The sequence below is a fragment of the Pleurodeles waltl genome, chromosome 5 (genome assembly GCF_031143425.1).
Source record: "Pleurodeles waltl isolate 20211129_DDA chromosome 5, aPleWal1.hap1.20221129, whole genome shotgun sequence".
In the NCBI taxonomy this organism is placed as follows: Eukaryota; Metazoa; Chordata; class Amphibia; order Caudata; family Salamandridae; genus Pleurodeles; species Pleurodeles waltl.
The window spans coordinates 741,906,786-741,928,029 of NC_090444.1; the positions used below are offsets into that span (position 1 = coordinate 741,906,786).

Below are 21,244 nucleotides of genomic sequence, written 5' to 3' on the forward strand. Positions count from 1 at the left end.
TTCAGGGGTGGTGTGGATCTTATGAGGCTTAGACTGCAAAATGGGGCATTCATAGGAGGCACAAGGCTCTGACCTCGAGTGAAACAACCAAATTCAACGAAAAGTAGACTTTTTCCTGCAGCTCTAGAGCTGGAATGGTGGATTTAGCATGCCTTCTTAACTGACATGGGACTTCTGTTCATGTCTACTGTTATATACAAAGCAGTGGTAGTACTGTACTAATTTTTGAGAATTTATAGTTCTGAGAAGACCTGTTCTGTTTCAAGGGGAGTGTGGCATACTGGCCCTACTCATGTACAGTTCCACATAGATATAGCATTCAAACCCTACCACTGACTTTCTTTGTGTGTTTAGTGTGTGTATGTTTGGCTTGTGTGGTAGCAAGACTATCTGACTCCTGTGATCAGTAGCATTAATTCTGGATTGGCCAAATTTACTATAGCACAGGATGTAGAAGGAGGATGGGGATTCAACTCCCAGGGTGATGGAAGTGTATTGTCTGCATTCCTGACGAAGGATGGAGACAGGGTTATCTTTAGAAAGTCTGTGAGAACATACAAGCAAGGGATTATAATTGATCTTTCCTGAGCACTGCCATTTAGTTGGTGGTTGGGGTAAGGGGCAGTTAGCAGCTCCTGTTTTCAAAGGTAAAGAAGGTAATAGGTGCAGGGCCTGTCCTTTTGTCTTTTCCTAAATACCACTTCAGGAACATTAATGACAGCCATGTGCAGTCTCCGCACTTCATTGTGCCCATGTTTTGGATACACCTGCTTGGAGCCAGTTTTATTACTACGTGCTATATGAGCAATCACCTTTATCGGAGGCTGTGTTTGCACTGCAGACCGAAAAAAATGACACTTCAAAGGATCTGTCAGAAAACATGAGTATAAAAGTGTGGCCCAAACTACCCCTTTTTGTTCCAGTTCCTAGTTCTTCTTGACTGAGGAAGGGAGTTCTCTGCAGAGTACTTCATGAGTTGTCATGAGACCAGCGTTGGCGTCAACATGACAGCCAGTCTCCCAGAGTTGAAGGGATGTCAACTGACAACCTGTGCAACTTGCTGGAGAAGCTGCAAGTCGGCCTAGTGCTTAGATGTCTGTCTGTAGGAGCACATACCGTTTGTGGCTCCTTCCTGTTCAACGATAAAGCCAATAAAGCACTTGAGCCGGATCATTGTCTGGTCTTTGGGAACATCCCTGGCGCCATGCCTTCAGCACTCTTCATTTCTCCATTCCATGGTTACGGTACGAGCTCCCAACTGCAGCCACATGCCCTCAAGGCAGTCAGGCTTCCCAGGTTGGGTGCTCATGAAAGTGATCGGAGGAGGGTACAGCACACTTCACAGATTAGGGTTTCCAGTCTTCCCTTAACTCAATGACTGGCTGCTGAAGGCGGGCTTGCCACTAGCAGTAATCACCTATCTCCAGACTACGCCAAACCACCTCCATTCATTGGGGTTCACTATCAGCGTTCCAAAATCACACCTGACTACTTCTCAAACACTACAGTATCTGAGCTAGTCTGGACACAGTGTAATTATGCACTTACCCAGGAGCAGAGAGTCCAGGACATTCAAGTTAAGATCCTGATGTTTCAGCCTCGGTACTGCTCAAGCTTTTCTGATCAAATCAGATGCCTGGGGTAATTTTCTGAGGTGAGGAATCTGTAGTTCAATACAAGAAAAAGTGTTGCCAAATGTAAGAAGCTTGTTCTTCTGGCTTGGATGTTTTTTGTACAGTTTCCCCGATAAACCCTGCAGGAAACTCAGGTGACTCCTCACAACTTGAGTAAGTGCCGACTACACCCCTGATATGTGGGATCTTCTAGGTGCTCCTCTTGGTGGGAAAACATCTGGGCTTCGTCTGGACATCCTTTCCTCCTACCACTTCTAGTGCTGCCATATTGGGATTATGGAAAAATGTATTTACATGCACAACCTTGAAAACATTAGTCATTGCAAATGTTTTTTTAACTCTGTGGCCCGCCCTTGATCTCAAGACAATTATATTTTATTGTAAGCTTTTTTTGTAATGTGCATAGCTACCTGTAGACTTCTCAGCACTGGGTGAGGCACAGCCCATGACGGCGAATAGTGCTGGACAGAATAGTTAATGGGGATCTAGCCAAGTCTTAAGCACTTTCCTGAAACTAATCTTAGTTTTTTTTCTCAGGTTGGCCGGAATAGAGTTCCAGGTTGGCCGTAATAGAGTTCCAGAGTTTTGGGATCAAATATGAAAAGGATCTGCCTCCCCATCTGGTCCTTTGAATTCAAAACACCTTTAACAGTTGTGCCTTGGAACATCTTAGAGTCCGTGAAGGGGTATAAGGTAGTAAAAGGTCCATAATCTAAGAAGGGCCCTTTCGATGTATTCCTCTGTAGGCAAGCTAGAGTGTCTTGAAGTTAATTCTTTCTTTTATTGGGAGCCAGTGCAATATAGCTAATGCACATTTTGCTGAGACATGTTTGGGTAACTTGATAATCAACTTGGCAGCCCCAGGATCAGTTGCAATCTCTTGATGATGTATTGAAGAGCAATTCATTTAATCTGAACGAGACAAAGTCAATGCTTGCACCACTGTTCTCCTAGAAACAGTTTGTAGGAGGTCCAGAATTTTTTGTAGGGTTCTGATTGTACCAAAGCAAGAGGCTGTGAGTTTTTTCATCTGAGCTTCCATAGTTAAGGCACTGTCAAGGCACACTCCTAAGCTCTTTGTGGAGGAGATGGGAGTAGAGGGTAACCTTAGATTCTCTGGCCATTCTATATTCACTTGAGGGTTGTTTTGTTACCTAGAACCATCACTTATGTTTTATATTGGTTTAATTTAAGTGAGTGATTTGCCTTCCACCAAGCGACTATCTCTGGCCATGGGGCAAAAATGTTGTTGGTCTAGGCTTGTCTCTGAGGAAAGTGAGACGACCAATTGGGTATCGTGCAAGACATGATCAACACTCCAAATTCCATGACAATGTCGGCTAACAGTCTTAGTTAAATATTAAACAATGTTAGGCTCAATGAGGAGCCCTGCGGTATCCCACACTTTAATGCAAAGACATCTAAATTGATAGTTGCTCTGAGAACTCCTCACACACTGGTACACCCCAGATATCGACCTTTTCATAGTACCGGAAGTCTCCAAATGGCAAGATTTTGCGTCCAGGCACCCACACCTCCATTTCAAGAGGAGTGCCCTCTCGATAGACTAGTCAAGAAGTTTGCATAAGCTTTTCTACCGATTCTCCTCCTACCCCTAGTCCTAAGCAAGTGCAAACAGTTGCACATGAATATGATCCTCATCCCCCCACAGTGGGCAAGACAAACATGGTTCTCAGACCTGGTGGAGATGGCAAAGAGTAACGTAATAAAGGTGCAGACAAGGCACAGCCTTCTCGCCATGCAAGGGGAAAGAATCCACCACGTAGCAGTATGCATCTTAAACCTGGCGGTCTGGCTCCTGAGGACAGAGTTTGGCAACATTAACCTCACAAAACAACCCATGAACATCCTAAGAGAGGCAAGACGGCGCAGTACAAGAAGGTACCATTCAGCTAAATGGCAGAGAAATGTCCTGTGGTGTAGGAGTAAGGAAATGTTCCTCCACAGTAGACCGATACCTCACACACTTAATAGACAACAACCTAACATACGCCTCCTAAAGGTACATGTAGCAGTCATGATAGCCTACTGAAGAGAACATCTAGTAAGAAGCCTCTTCACTGCACAAGTGAATAAAATGTTTCTAGAGGGAGCTAAAAGACTAGCTGCATCCAGGTCAGCACCAATACTAATGTGGAACATTAACCTGGGACTGAGAAAACTAACAAGGGCACCCTTTAAACTGCTGCACAAGGCAGAGCTGCAGTTCCTGACCTTGAAAACCACCTTCCTAATTGTGATCACATCATTATGTAGGGTGAGGCAGGATTTTCATGCGGACAAGCTTGCAGTTCCTCCCCAAATTCATATCACAGTTCCACTTGAATCAAACTATTTACTTCCCAGCCTTTTAACAACAGCCAAAAAAGCAGGCCGAAAGAACCCTACACACTCTGTACGCAGTGCAGTGATCTACTACCAGTTAAGAACAAATGAGGTCAGAAAGGGAAACCATCTCTTCGTATCCTTCACAGATTTAAGCAAAGGATCACCAGTAAGAAAGGGCACTGTTGCAGGATGGTTAGTGCTAACAATACAGCACTGCTGTTATGAAGCATGGACACATTTGGAAGCAAGACCTAGGGTGCATTCCACAAGGAAAAACAGGGCCATTTTAGGGTTCCTTGCAAACCTGTCCATAAACGATATATGATTGAAGGCCACCTGGTCATCAGTCCACACCTTCATGAAGCAGTATTGCTTACACATCCAGTTGAACAAAGAGTCAGAAGTAGGACAGAGTGCCGAAACACCAGTTCACATATTCAGCCTCATCTTAACACTATCTCTAAGAGGAACCAGAGATACAGCTACAAAATCAGTGCATAGCATGTGAATCCCGAAAAGGATTCATGCTGCAAAACAAAATGTTTACTTACCAGTGGGAGTAGTTTTGCATCTTGAAGAGTTTTCTGGATTCACTTGCGACCCTCCACCTTCCCGGAAAAATGAAAAGGTACAAGGAGGGTTACATACTGCGATACCTTAAATCAGGCGAACCAAGGTTGCCAAAAGGGAAAAAAGAATCTGAACATGGCGACCATGCACAGAAGCTTCCGGGACCTATGTCTGACATCACAGGACAACGGGCACATACTAAATGGCCACAAATGATGCCAAGCAAAAAAAAAAGTGAGGACTAACAAAGTATTCCAGAGCCAACCACTAGATGGTGGAATAATGCACAGCATGTGAATCTAGAAAACTCTTCAAGCCCCAACACTACTCCTACTGTAAGTACCCATTTTGTTAAAGGAGTAGAATCCTAAGTGTGAAAGGCATACTAGTACGATGCCTGTTTTCCTGAGGCATGCCAGTGCCATTTTGGCAAGCTACTGGCTACTCTGCTGACATACATTTGGCTGATACATTTTCTTCGTCAGAGACTATGCTCAGGAGAGCTTTATTTTTAGCCCTGAGCAGAAACTGCTGATTTACTGAGCCTTCTTAGTCATATCCTCTAGGTCTATGAACACTGTTCTGTCCATGCACAGACAAGAAAGGCTAAAGTATTACGGAGTCGAATAGGCTAGAAGGTATCCAGTACCAGATGGTCAAATAACCAGAGTGCAGTCTGATTTCCAGCTGTTCCTAAGGAACCCTTAAACTTTATTTAGGGTCATCATCGTGACGCAATATGGTTCACATCCACATTTTTTCACTCACCAATTTTTTTTGTTTCACATAAGGGAGGACAAGCTCACTTACAGACCTTCTGATTACTACTGGGGTAGATTAATTTAAGCAGGTCCTGATGAAATGCCATTGATCCATTCAGATTGGTCATGAAACATGTTGACCATTGGTTTTAGGGATCTAGGAACAGAGTTTTCCTGAGATCTGCATCTTGTGTTTTTAATCTTTGACAGAGAACCCAGGAATAAAATGTACGCATAGGGCATCCCTAGTCAATTTTAGCAGTAATTTGATACTGATCTACCCGAACTCTGAAACACACAAGTCACAAAGAGGCTAGATGCAAAAAGATCTCCGCAAGTACCAGCCCAACAAGGAGCACAGCCCAATGATGAAACAAGCCACCACTGGTTGGTGAGGGCTTGTGCGCCTAAAAAGGAGATAGCCCTTATGACCAGGACCATTCCAGTAAGTTGATACAAACTTGTCTACCGAGATTGGTTTGGAATGGCACACCTTTTTTTTTTTTTTTTTTTATTCATATTACATAGGACGTGTGCTGGACCAATATTCTTCTCTGCCTCTCCTGGGGTTTGTAGAAAGATACCAACCATCCATTCTACTGTTTTAAAAAGGCAAAGAATGTACAATGAAATTAGGGTCATGATTAGGGCTCCCGGTTTTATGGTATTTATTTTTTCGACATTTCCGTCTGTATTTATACATATTTATTTTTTCTGTATTTATCCATTTTTAATTTGCGTTTACTACACAAATGAAACTGCAATAGGCATTTGAACACATTTATTTAACTGATAAATGTATACTTGCACTTGAATGTCCAAAGGGTTTCAGCAGTATATAGTGCAGTAGTGTTATCTGAAAACACTTGCATTGTAGAATAGCATAAATAACTGTAGATATGCGCTTGTTTTATCTTAATTGGGAAATGTATTGTGTTTCATTTCTCAAACTCTCAATCTCTAGCTCCTACTCACTTCGCACTCATGATCGACAGTAGAAAAAAAAAATCAAAAAGACCTATTTTCCGTATTTTGCAGTATTTAAAAAAAATAAATGCAGACAGGAAAAAAATTGTTTTCTGCCTTTATTTATTTGTCAAAATCAGTAAAAATTGAAAACTGGGGGTCCTAGTCATGATTAACGCGCAATAGCCTGGATAAAGCGACAGTGGTCGTGAAATGCTTTACAAAATATTATGTTAAAAAGATATTTGTAGAAAATATTATGGATTACCCGATAGGAAATCACCAGCTGCCATTATCTGAACGGAACAAAGGGCATATAAATTATCCTGCCTAGACATGACCAATATGACCTTTACCGGAGACGACTTACTTCAGAGCTGCCTGCAGTTATGTCTCTGAGAGCCCAAATCTCTAGGCCACCAGTCATGCAGACTGCTGTACGTCACAAGAACACATATCAAGAACGTAATTTAGGGTAAGAGAAGTCTGGCTGCACTAGTATGAATGGTAAGAGAATGAGAGAGCTTTTGTGCACGTTGTTGAAGATTGGAGGTCTGAATTGTCCTGAATGGAGAAAGTTAGTACAATGACACAGCCCTCACGGCTTACGGTAGAGACTGATGTCCTTTGCAAAACATTTACTAATATTTTGTTACATCTTCTCAGGCCTTGGAATGTAGAGTAATGTCATCATTTTTAATTACACTTAATGAGACAGACGGCATTTGCTCAATTGTGCATGCTTTATTGATGTATGCAATGCGCAAGATTCTAGTCAAAAGTAATTCTGTCTTTTTAAACATTGGTAAAGTGTGTATAAAAACGGTACTTGAAACTGACTAAATGACTAACATAAATGTATTTGTTTTTCTATCTCATTGCTTAGTTGCTTTAAAATAAGTGTATTTTTTGTAGTGAATAAGCACTTTCTCTTTCAGCGGATCCTCATCAGTAGTCATAAGCACTGAATATTCCCGCCCACGCGCAGGAATCCCGGAGCATATACCAAATACATATATAAAACTATATATATATATATATATATATATGTGTGTGTGTTCGATGGCATGTGTAGCTACAGATACACATGCTATGCATATCTCTTCCGACATCTAGTGTTGGGCTCGGAGTGTTACAAGTTGTTTTTCTTCGAAGAAGTCTTTTCGGAGTCACGGGATCGATTGACTCTTCCTCTCGGTTACTGTGCGCATGGGCATCGACTCCATTGTTAGACTGTTTTCTTTCCTCTGTCAGGTTCGGACGTGTTTCCTCTCGCTCTGAGATTTCAAATTGGAAACCTTAGAAAACTAATTTAATTGTTGGTATTGTTTTGATCATGTGCCATCTAGCCTCGAACCGATAGTACTGTCGGAATATAGATTTCGCCCTTTTGGGCGCGTGCGCCCGACTCAGGCCTTTTCAAGCCTACCGCATAGAAGCCTGATGGATCGGACTCCATTTCGATTCTGCCCTCGGTGCCACGCGAAGTTTCCCTATACAGACCAACACCTGGTTTGTAACTTGTGTCTTTCTCCGGACCACCGAGAAGACGATTGTGAGGCCTGTTGATTATTTCGATCCAAAAAGACCTTGAGAGATCGGAGAGCCCGAAGGTTAGAGATGGCGTCGAAGAGTATAGAGCATCTCGACGTCATGGAAGAAGAACAGGCGCAGACAGCAGTCTCCATCCGAGATACTGACTCCGAGCAAGAATCGGAAGCAGATATGCCTATCACTGCTGGCCAGCACGTGAGTACATCTGCCCCTATGCCCACATACAAAAAAGCACCAAAGGCCTTGGGTACACCACTCCCGGAAGGCCATGGTTCGGCCAGAAAAGACTTGTCGACCGAACTTCGGGTTCGGCGCCGAAAAAGGCCACTCCTCTGTCCACTTCGGAGTCGAGTAAGTCGGCTAAAAGATCTACCTCAGACTCCAGCAAACGTCCTCACTCCTTGGAGTCGAAGCTTGGACGCCCTGCTTCGGAGGCGAAACAGCCCTCTTCATTTTCGGGACTGAAAAAGATCCAAACTTCGGAACCGAAGAAAGCCTCTTACACAGAGGAACAAGTACTTTTGAGCAGACTCAAGCAAGCCTTGAAGCCGATGCAAGAATCTTACAGACCTTCTGATGAGGACACTGAGATTCAGCCTATACTGGACGTTATGGATGAGATACAATCCAGAAACCATATACACAAGGAGAGTGGCAGAATTATTACAGCACCTCTTTTAAAAACTAAAAGCAAGCTGGCTTTTCAAGAGGAATTAGACTTTGTTCAACCACCAGCAAAAATCCAAAAGCAAAAAGAGAAACCAGTACCTGTCAGTACTTCTACTCCTCATTCTCCGCAGCTTTCGTTTTCAGCTCCACACGATAGCCCACCACCGTTGCCTTCTCCAACACACTCACAATACTCTCATGGAGATACAGTGGATCCGTGGGATCTATATGACCCGGATCCTATTCCAGATAATGATCCTGCCTTATACCCTCCAAGCCGTCTCCACCAGAGGACACTAATGCATACATGCAGGTTGTTGCCAGGGCAGCTGCTTATCATGGGGTGCTTATGCATACTGAGCCCCTAGGGGAGGATTTCTTGTTCCACTCACTCTAGATACCAGTGCCTTCCCATGTTGCCTGGAATGGTCAAACATGCAGACCAAATTTTTGGTGAGCCGGTCAAAGCTAGAGTTATTACTCCACGAATTGACAAAAAGTACAAACCTGCTCCTACAGACCCAGACTACATCACCTACCAAGTTCCTCCAGATTCAGTGGTGGTGAGTGCGGCTAGAAAAAGGGCTAATAGCCAGTCTTCAGGGGATGCTCCTCCACCTGATAAAGAGAGCAGGACGTTTGATGCCGCTGGCAAAAGAGTGACCACACAAGCCGCCAACCAATGGCAAATTGCAAATTTGCAAGCACTTCTTGCCAGATATGATAGAGCCCACTGGGAAGAGATGCAAGAACTCATACAGCACCTCCCTAAAGATCATCAAAAGAGAGCACAACAGGTGGTAGAAGAGGACAAGGCCATAAGTAACAACCAGATAAGGTCTGCCCTAGATGCTGCTGATACAGCAGCAAGGAGTGTAAATACTGCCATTACAATAAGAAGGCATGCCTGGTTACGCTCTTCTGGTTTTAAACCAGAATTCCAACAAGCAGTACTTTACATGCCTTTTGATAATAAACACTTATTATTTGGGCCTGAGGTCGATACAACTATAGAGAAGCTGAGGAAAGACTCAGATCCTGCCAAAGCTATGGGAGCATTATACACCACACTGTATAGAGGCTCCTTTTGCGGGCCACAGTTTAGAGGGGGATTCAAACCACAATCCTCTGAAGCTTCTACCTCCCAAAGAAAGCAGGGACAAGAGCAGCACCAAGATCAGAGAGGGGGGTTTAGAGGATCCTATAGAGGACAACATTTTAGAAGCAGAGGCAAGTTCCAAGCCTCAAAAAAGCCACTACACCATCCAAACAGTGACTTCCTTTCCACCCCACACATCTCCTGTAGGGGGAAGACTACAACAAATCCACTCCCATTGGCAAAAATATCCCCACAGACAATTGGGTGTTATCAATTATCAGCAATGGCTATTGCCTAGAATTAGTCTCCACCCCTCCAAACATTCCACCACGTTACCACAAAGTGTCCCCAGAACACAACGTTCTGTTGCAACAGGAGATACAATCTCTACTACTAAAATAAGCCTATAGAATGAGTCTCACATTCTCAGCAAAGAACAGGAGTATACCCACTATACTTCCTCATTCCCAAAAAAAGATGGCACTCTAAGGCCTATCCTAGATCTCAGGCCTCTCAATCTATACATCCTGTCAGAACATTTTCACATGCTAACTCTGCAGGATGTCATTCCACTACTACAACAACTTGATTACATGACTGTTTTAGACCTCAAAGATGCGTACTTCCATACACCCTTCCATGTAGCTTACAGAAAATACCTCAGGTGTGTTATAGCAGGACAACATTTCCAGTTCAAAGTTCTGCCATTTGGCATAACATCTCAAAGAGTGTTCACAAAATGTCTAGCAGTAGTAGCAGCCTGCTTAAGAAGGCAACACATTCACGTCTTCCCTTATCTAGACGATTGGCTAATAAAATCAAGCAATTTTACACAATGCCAAAAACACAGCTTGTAATTGAAACCCTGCACACACTAGGGTTCACTCTAAATTACCAGAATTCTCACCTTCAACCAGCTCAAGTACAACCTTACCTAGGTGCTATTCTCAATACTCAAAAAGTCCTAGCATATCCAAATACACAAAGGATACAGGCTTTCCAAAATCTCATACCACACATACAGCCAAATCAACAATACACTGTAAGATTTATCATGAAGATTTTAAGAGTGATGGCATCTTGCCTAGCGATAGTACCACATGCAAGACTCAACATGAGGCCTTTACAACAATGCCTCTCACAACAATGGTCTCAGGCACAAGGTCAGTTGCAAGATCTAGTGTTGATAGACCGCCAAACGCACACGTCCCTTCAATGGTGGAATCTTTGCAATCTAATGAAGCGGCGGTCATTTAAAGACCCTGTGCCTCAGACCATAATAACAACAGACGCATCAATGATAGGTTGGGGAGCCCATCTCAACAACCATACCATTCAAGGGGACAGGGATTCCAATCAGAAGAAATTTCACTTAAACCATTTAGAATTATTAGCTGTGTTTCTTGCCCTAAAAGCATTTCAACCCCTTCTCAAACACAAGATTGTTCTGATAAAAACAGACAACATGACAATCATGTACTACCTCAGAAAACAAGGCGGGCACATTCATCTCATCTGTCCCCACTAGCCCAGACAATATGGAAATGGGCAATTCACAATCTCATTCATCTGTTAGCAGAATACATTCCAGGAATACACAATCAGCTGGCTGATCTCTTAAGCAGAAATCACCAACAGTCACACAAATGGGAGATTCACTTCAAGGTGCTTCAAAATACTTTCAAAAGTGAGGAACACCAGAGATAGACCTATTTGTAACAAGTGAAAATGCAAAATGCCAAAACTTCGCATCCAGGCACCCACATCCCCTATCCAAGGCCAATGCTCTATGGATCAATTGGTCAGGGATATTTGCTTACGCTTTTCCTCCTCTCCTGCTCCATCCCTTTCTAGTCGTCAAACTACGCCAGACATCTCTCACCTTGATGCTTATAGCCCCAACATGGGCACGTCAACATTGGTACACAACACTCCTAGACCTGTCTGTAGTACCCCATTCCAAACTCCCAAGCAGACCAGATTTGTTAACACAAAACAAAGGTCAAATCGGGCACCCAAACCCCAGTGCTCTCAATGTAGCTATTTGGCTCCTGAAGTCATAGAATTTGGATACCTAAAACTTCCATCGGAATGTATGGAAGTACTCAAGCAAGCATGTAAACCTACTACTAGACAATGTTATGCTAACAAATGGAAATGATTTGTTTACTGCTGTCAATCTAAAACATTGATCCACTTACAGCATCAATACAGGATATTGTATGCTACCTACTCCATTTCCAAATAAAAACAAATTTAGCTTTCTCATCCATCAAAATTCACCGTACTTCAGTATCTGCATACTTACAAACTAATCAACACACTTCCCTGTTCAGAGTTTCTTTTATAAAAGCCTTCATGGAAGGATTAAAGTGCATTATTCCACCTAGAACACCACCTGTTCCTTCTTGGAATATAAATATTGTACTTACCAGTCTCACGGGCCCACCGTTTGATCCCAGGCACTCTTGTCAAGTTCAATTTTTGACATGGAAGTTTGCCTTCCTTGTAGCTATTACCTCATTACGAAGAGTTAGTGAAATACAAGCATTCACTCTTGAGGAACCTTCTTTCCAAGTACACAAACATAAAGTTGTACTTAGAACAAATCCTACATTTCTCCCAAAAGTAGTATCTCCATGTCACATCAACCAAACAGTGGAATTGCCAGTCTTCTTCCCACAGCCTGAATCCGTTGCAGAAAGAGCCCTTCATACTCTGGACCTCAAAAGAGCTCTTATGTACTATATAAGATAGAAACTAAAGATTTTAGGAAAACGAAACAACTTTTTGTTGCTTTTCAGCAACCGCATAAAGGCAATCCTATCTCTAAACAAGGGTTAGCAAGAGGGACCGTTAGATGTATACAAACATGTTACATTAAGGCAAAAAGACAACTTGTGATCACACCTAGAGCACATTCTACAAGAAAGAAAGGTGCGTCTATGGCATTCTTAGGAAACATACCAATGGCTGATATATGTAAAGCTGCCACATGGTCAACTCCTCATACAGTTACAAAACATTATTGTGTAGATGTATTTTCAAAGCATCAGGCCAATGTTGGCCAAGCCGTCTTACGAACATTATTTCAAACACCTCTAACTTCTACAGGCTGGCCACTGCTTATTTTTGGGAGGATTAACTGCTTTGTATTCTATTCATAGCATGTGTATCTGCAGCTACACATGCCATTGAACGGAAAATGTCACTTACCCAGTGTACATCTGTTCGTGGCATGTAGTGCTGCAGATTCACATGCACCCTCCCTCCTCCCTGGAAGCCTGTAGTCGTTTAAGTTTATCATTTGTACATATGTAGATATATTTACATTTGCATGGATATTTCTTTATATTCTTATACTCTATCACGCTTTCCTTCACCCTTTGCGGGAAAACAGTCTAACAGTGGAGTCAATGCCCATGCTCACTGTAACCAAGAGGAGGAGTCACTCGATTCCGGGACTCCGAAAAGACTTCTTTGAAGAAAAACAACTTGTAACACTCCAAGCCCAACACTAGATGTCGGAAGAGATATGTATAGCATGTTGTGAATCTGCAGCAGTACATGCCACAAGCAGATGTACACTGGGTAAGTGACATTTTCCATATATATAATTCGGTGGCATGTGTAGCTGCAGATACGAAGAAGCTTTTTTCGAATCACAATGTCGAGTGACTCCTCCTCTCGGTGATAGTGTGCATGGACATCGAGTCCTTTGTTAGATTGTTTTCTTTCTGCCGTCTGGTTCGGACATGTTTTCCTCTCGATCCGGTGAATATCGATTTGGTAATTCAAACGTATTCTACTCTTCTATAATATCGTCTGTATTGTTTTCGATTGTGTTTCTATCTGTACTCGATCCGATTTAGATCATCGGGGTCTAATTTCTCACCCTTACCAGGGAAACACTCCTTAAAGGGCCAACTTCAAGGTAAGTCAGGTGGAACGAACTCCGTTTCGAAATATATATATATAACCATATATTACCCATGCAGCATATAATAACAGCTAAAAATGCCTACTTACATTGAGATTTTCTTTAAAATATTGTTGTCATACTTACATTTCTATAAGAAAGAAAAACAAGAAAGCATAGAGCGTAAAAACAACACTGATTTTATTACAGCAGAATGAAGGAAAATATCCAAGGCATGGTTAGCCAATATTCTGCATCAGAAACCATAACAATGAAAAAACTGGCACCTTGCCTTTAAGACTTCCAGTACCTCTAGTATCCCACCATGTCCCAGGAGTGAGAGTGAGGTGACAGTTCAGTTCTTTTTTTCCCGCTCCTTCAGAATGGATCCCTGAGCATTAGCTCTTCAGTATTTCTGATTTTTTTTTTTGTTTTGTCAGAAAAAATATTTTCAGCCTAAAGATTTGACTTCTTTTTTTGTTTTGTTTTGTTTTTTAAGTACCTTGGGTACTTTTCTTCAAATTCCTGACTGATTTTTGTTTTCCCAGTCATAAAATGCCAGCTTTGTTCAACAAATACCCTTCTTATGACAAGATGATGGCACTATCTGGCCCACACTGTGCGTGGTGTGCTTGCCTTCTTCACACTCTCCTGACACCTGCTATCATTGTAAAAACTTCTCAAAAAGGACTTAGAGAGAGAAGAGCAGGCTGCACGCCGTGCAGAAGAGAGAAATGGTAAAACCTTCAAGTGCCCTTTGGTAGGCGGGGGTCTAAAACCTCTTTAGAAGAGCCCTACTCTCATCACCACAGAGGGAGAACTGAAAAATCCACTCAAAAACATAAGTTCGATGGCATCTGTCGCTGTAGATACGCATGTTCTGCAATAGCTCGCCATCTGGTGTTGGGCCGGAGTGTTACAAGTTGTTTTTCTTCGAAGAAGTCTTTCGAGTCACGGGACCGAGTGACTCCTCCTTTTGTCTCCATTGCGCATGGGCGTCGACTCCATCTTCGATTGTTTTTTTTCCACCATCGGGTTCGGACGTGTTCCTGTCGCTCCGAGTTTCGGAACGGAAAATTAGCTAATTTCGGAAGATTTTCGTCGGTATTGTTGCGTTCGGGATCGGCGTACTTACATTCCACACCGCATCGAAGATCGAAGAGCTCCGGTGCCCTTCGGGGTAGTTTTTCGATCCTCCGTCGGGGCCTGGTCGGCCCGACCGCGTGCTGAAGAACGCCGATGGAACGGACCCCGTTCCGTTTCTGCCCCAAATGCCACAATAAGTACCCTTACACAGACCAACACTTGGTCTGCAACCTGTGCCTGTCACCTGAGCACAGCGAAGACACCTGCGAGGCCTGTCGTGCGTTCCGGTCCCGAAAAACACTCCGAGACCGTCGAGCCAGAAGACTTCAAATGGCGTCCGCACCGACAGCCCAACGGGAGTTCGAGGAACAGGAAGAAGAAGGTACCTTCTCGATCCAAGACTCAGACTCCGAAGGATTCGACGACACACAAACCGTGAGTAAGACGTCGAAAACCACACAAAGAAACATTTACAAGGCTCAGGGGACGCCACTGCCACCAGGCCATGGCTCGACCCATAAATTCGGTGACCGACCGTCGGCACCGAAAAAGGCCCAAACAGTGCCGAGATCGTCCGACTCCGGTCGAGACACCGGCACGCAGCCTTCTCGGGACCAAGAAAGTGCTGGAGACAAGCCTCGACACCGAGATGCCGGTGTGGACACGGCTCGACGCCGAGACAGCGGCACCGAAACAGATCGACGCCGAGAGGTTTCGGCCCCGAAAAGGAAAAAAGTCAGCTCGGAGCCGAAAAAACACGCAGACAAAGTTTCGACGCCGAAACAAACTGCAAGCGACCCAGCTTCAGGCTCTTATACAGAAGAGCACTCGCTAACCTCCCAAATGCAAAAGCATAGGTTTGAGGAAGAGCTGCAAGCAACTGATGTGGACCATACGCAAAAGCGTATCTTCATTCAGCAGGGGACGGGAAAAATAAGCACCCTTCCCCCCATTAGGAGAAAGAGAAGGTTGGAGTTCCAGACGGAACAAGCACCACAACCAAAAGTGGTGAAAAGAGTTACGCCACCACCCTCTCCTCCGCCCGTGATTAACGTTTCACCAGCACAAACTCCATCTCACTCCCCAGCTCACACCACCATGAGCCAGGGTGACCAAGATCAGGACGCATGGGACCTATACGACGCCCCAGTGTCAGATAACAGCCCGGAGGCATACCCTACAAAGCCATCTCCACCAGAAGACAGCACCGCGTACTCTCAGGTGGTGGCTAGAGCAGCACAATTTCATAACGTAAGCCTCCACTCAGAACAGGTCGAGGATGATTTCTTGTTCAACACACTCTCCTCCACCCACAGCTCCTACCAAAGCCTGCCTATGCTCCCTGGTATGCTCCGGCACGCAAAAGACATATTTAAGGAGCCGGTCAAAAGTAGGGCAATCACACCAAGGGTGGAAAAAAAGTATAAGCCGCCTCCTACGGACCCGGTTTTCATCACTACACAGCTGCCACCAGACTCTGTTGTTGTAGGAGCAGCTAGGAAAAGGGCCAACTCTCACACATCTGGAGATGCACCACCCCCAGATAAAGAAAGCCGCAAGTTCGATGCAGCTGGTAAGAGAGTCGCAGCACAAGCTGCAAACCAGTGGCGCATCGCGAACTCCCAGGCACTACTTGCGCGCTATGACAGAGCCCACTGGGACGAGATGCAACATCTCATTGAACATCTGCCCAAGGACTTCCAAAATAGGGCAAAACAAGTGGTTGAGGAGGGACAGACCATCTCCAACAACCAGATACGTTCCTCCATGGACGCTGCAGATACAGCTGCACGGACAATTAATACATCTGTGACTATCAGAAGGCATGCATGGCTCCGAACGTCTGGATTTAAACCAGAGATTCAACAAGCAGTTCTCAATATGCCTTTTAATGAAAAAGAACTGTTCGGTCCAGAAGTGGACACAGCGATTGAGAAGCTCAAAAAAGATACGGACACTGCCAAAGCCATGGGCGCACTCTACTCCCCGCAGAGCAGAGGGAATTACAGCACATTCCGTAAAACGCCCTTTCGAGGGGGGTTTCGGGGTCAAAGCACACAAGCCAGCACCTCACAAGCAACACCGTCCACTTACCAAGGACAGTATAGAGGAGGTTTTCGGGGACAATATAGAGGAGGGCAATTCCCTAGAAATAGAGGGAGATTTCAAAGCCCCAAAACCCCTACTACTAAACAATGACTCACATGTCACTCACCCCCTCCACACAACACCAGTGGGGGGAAGAATAGGTCATTATTACAAAGCATGGGAGGAAATCACTACAGACACTTGGGTTCTAGCAATTATCCGACATGGTTATTGCATAGAATTTCTACAATTCCCTCCAAACATACCACCAAAAGCACAAAATTTAACAACACACCATTCCAATCTCCTGGAGATAGAAGTGCAGGCACTATTGCAAAAGAATGCAATCGAATTAGTGCCAAACACACAAATAAACACAGGAGTTTACTCACTGTACTTTCTGATACCAAAGAAGGACAAAACGCTGAGACCAATCCTAGACCTCAGAGTAGTGAACACTTTCATCAAATCAGACCACTTCCACATGGTCACACTACAAGAAGTATTGCCATTGCTAAAACTACACGACTACATGGCAACTTTAGACCTCAAGGATGCTTATTTCCATATACCAATACACCCATCGCACAGGAAATACCTAAGGTTTGTATTCAAAGGAATACATTACCAATTCAAGGTACTGCCTTTCGGATTAACAACCGCACCAAGAGTCTTTACCAAATGTCTAGCGGTAGTCGCTGCACACATAAGAAGGCAGCAAATACATGTGTTCCCATATTTGGACGACTGGCTAATCAAGGCCCATTCGTTCATACAGTGCTCAAATCACACAAATCAAATCATACAAACCCTCTTCAAACTCGGGTTCACCGTCAATTTCACAAAATCCAAAATTCTGCCACGCAAGGTACAACAATACCTAGGAGCCATAATAGACACATCAAAGGGAGTAGCCACTCCAAGTCCACAAAGAATTCAAAATTTCAACACCATCATACAACGCATGTATCCAACACAAAAGATACAGGCAAAGATGGTATTACAACTCCTAGGCATGATGTCATCATGCATAGCCATTGTCCCAAACGCAAGACTGCACATGAGGCCCTTACAACAATGCCTAGCATCACAGTGGTCTCAAGCACAGGGTCACCTTCTAGATCTGGTGTTAATAGACCGCCAAACTTACCTCTCGCTTCTGTGGTGGAACAACATAAATTTAAACAAGGGGCGGCCTTTCCAAGACCCAGTGCCACAATACGTAATAACAACAGATGCTTCCATGACAGGGTGGGGAGCACACCTCGATCAACACAGCATACAAGGACAATGGAACGTACATCAAACAAAACTGCATATCAATCACCTAGAACTTCTAGCAGTTTTTCAAGCACTAAAAGCTTTCCAACCAATAATAGTTTACAAATACATTCTCGTCAAAACAGACAACATGACAACAATGTATTATCTAAACAAGCAGGGAGGGACGCACTCCACGCAGTTAAGCCTGCTAGCACAAAAAATTTGGCATTGGGCAATTCACAACCAAATTCGCCTAATTGCACAGTTTATACCAGGGATACAAAATCAACTCGCAGACAATCTCTCTCGAGATCACCAACAGGTCCACGAATGGGAAATTCACCCCCAAATTCTGAACACTTATTTCAAACTCTGGGGAACACCTCAGATAGACTTGTATGCGACAAGGGAGAACGCAAAATGCCAAAACTTCGCATCCAGGTACCCACACAAACAATCCCAAGGCAATGCCCTATGGATGAACTGGTCAGGGATATTTGCTTACGCTTTTCCTCCTCTCCCTCTCCTTCCTTACCTGGTAAACAAACTCAGTCAAAGCAAACTCAAACTCATATTGATAGCACCAACTTGGGCAAGGCAACCCTGGTACACAACGCTGCTAGACCTATCAGTGGTACCCTGCATCAAATTGCCCAACAGGCCAGATCTGTTGACACAGCACAACCAAAAGATCAGACACCCAGATCCAGCATCGCTGAATCTAGCAATCTGGCTCCTGAAATCCTAGAATTCGGGCACTTACAACTTACCCAAGAATGTATGGAAGTCATAAAACATGCAAGAAGGCCATCCACCAGGCACTGCTATGCAAGTAAATGGAAGAGGTTTGTTTGCTACTGCCATATTAATCAAATACAACCATTACACACAACTCCAGAACATGTAGTGGGTTACTTGCTTCACTTACAAAAATCTAACCTAGCTTTCTCTTCCATTAAGATTCACCTTGCAGCAATATCTGCATACCTGCAGACTACCTATTCAACTTCCCTATATAGAATACCAGTCATTAAAGCATTCATGGAGGGCCTTAGGAGAATTATACCACCAAGAACACTACCTGTTCCTTCATGGAACCTAAATGTTGTCCTAACTAGACTTATGGGTCCACCTTTTGAACCCATGCACTCCTGCGACATACAGTTCCTAACCTGGAAGGTGGCATTTCTCATCGCCATTACTTCCCTAAGAAGAGTAAGCGAGATTCAGGCGTTTACTATACAGGAACCTTTTATACAACTACACAAAAATAAAGTCGTCCTAAGGACCAATCCTAAATTTTTGCCAAAGGTTATTTCACCGTTCCATCTAAATCAAACAGTGGAACTTCCAGTGTTCTTTCCACAGCCAGATACCGTAGCTGAAAGGGCACTACATACATTAGATGTCAAAAGAGCATTGATGTATTACATTGACAGAACAAAGAACATCAGAAAGACTAAACAACTCTTTATTGCATTTCAAAAACCTCATGTAGGAAACCCAATTTCAAAACAAGGTATAGCCAGATGGATAGTTAAATGCATCCAAATCTGCTACCTTAAAGCTAAACGACAGCTGCCCATTACACCAAGGGCACACTCAACCAGAAAGAAAGGTGCTACCATGGCCTTTCTAGGAAACATCCCAATGCAAGAAATATGTAAGGCAGCCACATGGTCTACGCCTCACACATTCACCAAGCACTACTGTGTAGACGTGTTTTCCGCACAACAAGCCACAGTAGGTCAAGCCGTATTAAGGACATTATTTCAAACTACTTCCACTCCTACAGGCTGATCCACCACTTTTGGGGAAATAACTGCTTACTAGTCTATGCAGAACATGCGTATCTACAGCGACAGATGCCATCGAACTGAAAATGTCACTTACCCAGTGTACATCTGTTCGTGGCATCAGTCGCAGTAGATTCGCATGTGCCCACCCGCCTCCCCGGGAGCCTGTAGCAGTTTGGAAGTTACCTTCAATTATTTATATATGTATCATCTCAACCTTAAATAGGTGCATACTTAGTCACTCCATTGCATGGGCACTATTACTACAATTCAACTCCTACCTCACCCTCTGCGGGGAAAAACAATCGAAGATGGAGTCGACGCCCATGCGCAATGGAGACAAAAGGAGGAGTCACTCGGTCCCGTGACTCGAAAGACTTCTTCGAAGAAAAACAACTTGTAACACTCCGGCCCAACACCAGATGGCGAGCTATTGCAGAACATGCGAATCTACTGCGACTGATGCCACGAACAGATGTACACTGGGTAAGTGACATTTTCATTCTCACTGCTGTCGCCAAGCAGATCATCAGCAGCAAGACAAATACAGGTATGTTCCCCTTTAGCGTCGAGGTCGAAGGCCCTTGTACCCCCTCAGGCGATGTCAAAGAGACCGACGATGGAAAAGTCGCTATATAGACACTCTTCAAAGTCAACGTCGTCAAGACACCAATCAACATCAAGTCATCACTTAGAGTCAAGGTACATGTCTTCGAGGTATACAGCGTTGCATGAGTGCTCGACGTCACATCAAATTACACTACAATTGACGTCTAGCCACTCAACGCCACACAGTCGTTCGATGTTGAAACCGCCCCTGAAACCTACTACATTGACGTTGAGGAAGAGGTTATCAACGTCTAGAAACTCACCGGCCGTGGAGCAACGACATCATACAGAGTCACATTTGACATTGTGGTCACTCATATCGACGTAGTGAAGCACACACGTCCTATGCCTTCACTTATACTCAAGAAGTACAAGGCTCCTGATCAGGATCCTCTGTTTCTTCATGCTAATCCTCCTACGGATTCTGTGATAGTTGCAGCAGCAAGGAAAAATCAACCATCAGCTTCCACTGTGCCGCCAGACAAGGACAGTAGACATACTGATTCCTTGGCAAGAGAATGTGCAACACCTCCTCATCTTGCATGAAGGTTACCAGGACATCACCCTTATTGGGGTGCTATGATAGAACTCTCTGGGGGGTCCCATTCTAGATTTACAGAGAAACTACCTAAGGAGGACAGTCAAGACTTTCAAGAGATCATTGAAGAGGGTGGTCTGGTGGCAAATCAAATTATCAGAGCTGCTGCTGTTGATGGGTCCGCGCAAGAGGCTCATCTTGGCTGCGGCCTACGGGCCTCAAACCTGAAGCTCAACAGAGGATACTAAATCTCCCTTTCAAAGGCACGTCTCTGTTTGGAACACATGCAGATGATGAGATGGCAAAAATGAAGTCAGAGCTGGATACTCTGAAAGCTGTGGGG

General features: G+C 44.0%; 1 protein-coding gene across 2 annotated transcripts in view; it reads left to right on the top strand.

Moving 5' to 3' along the window:
• Positions 1 to 21,244, top strand: part of ANAPC1 (anaphase promoting complex subunit 1) — a 614,893-nt gene that overhangs the window by 524,811 nt on the left and 68,838 nt on the right. The gene's annotated exons all lie outside the window — the stretch shown is intronic.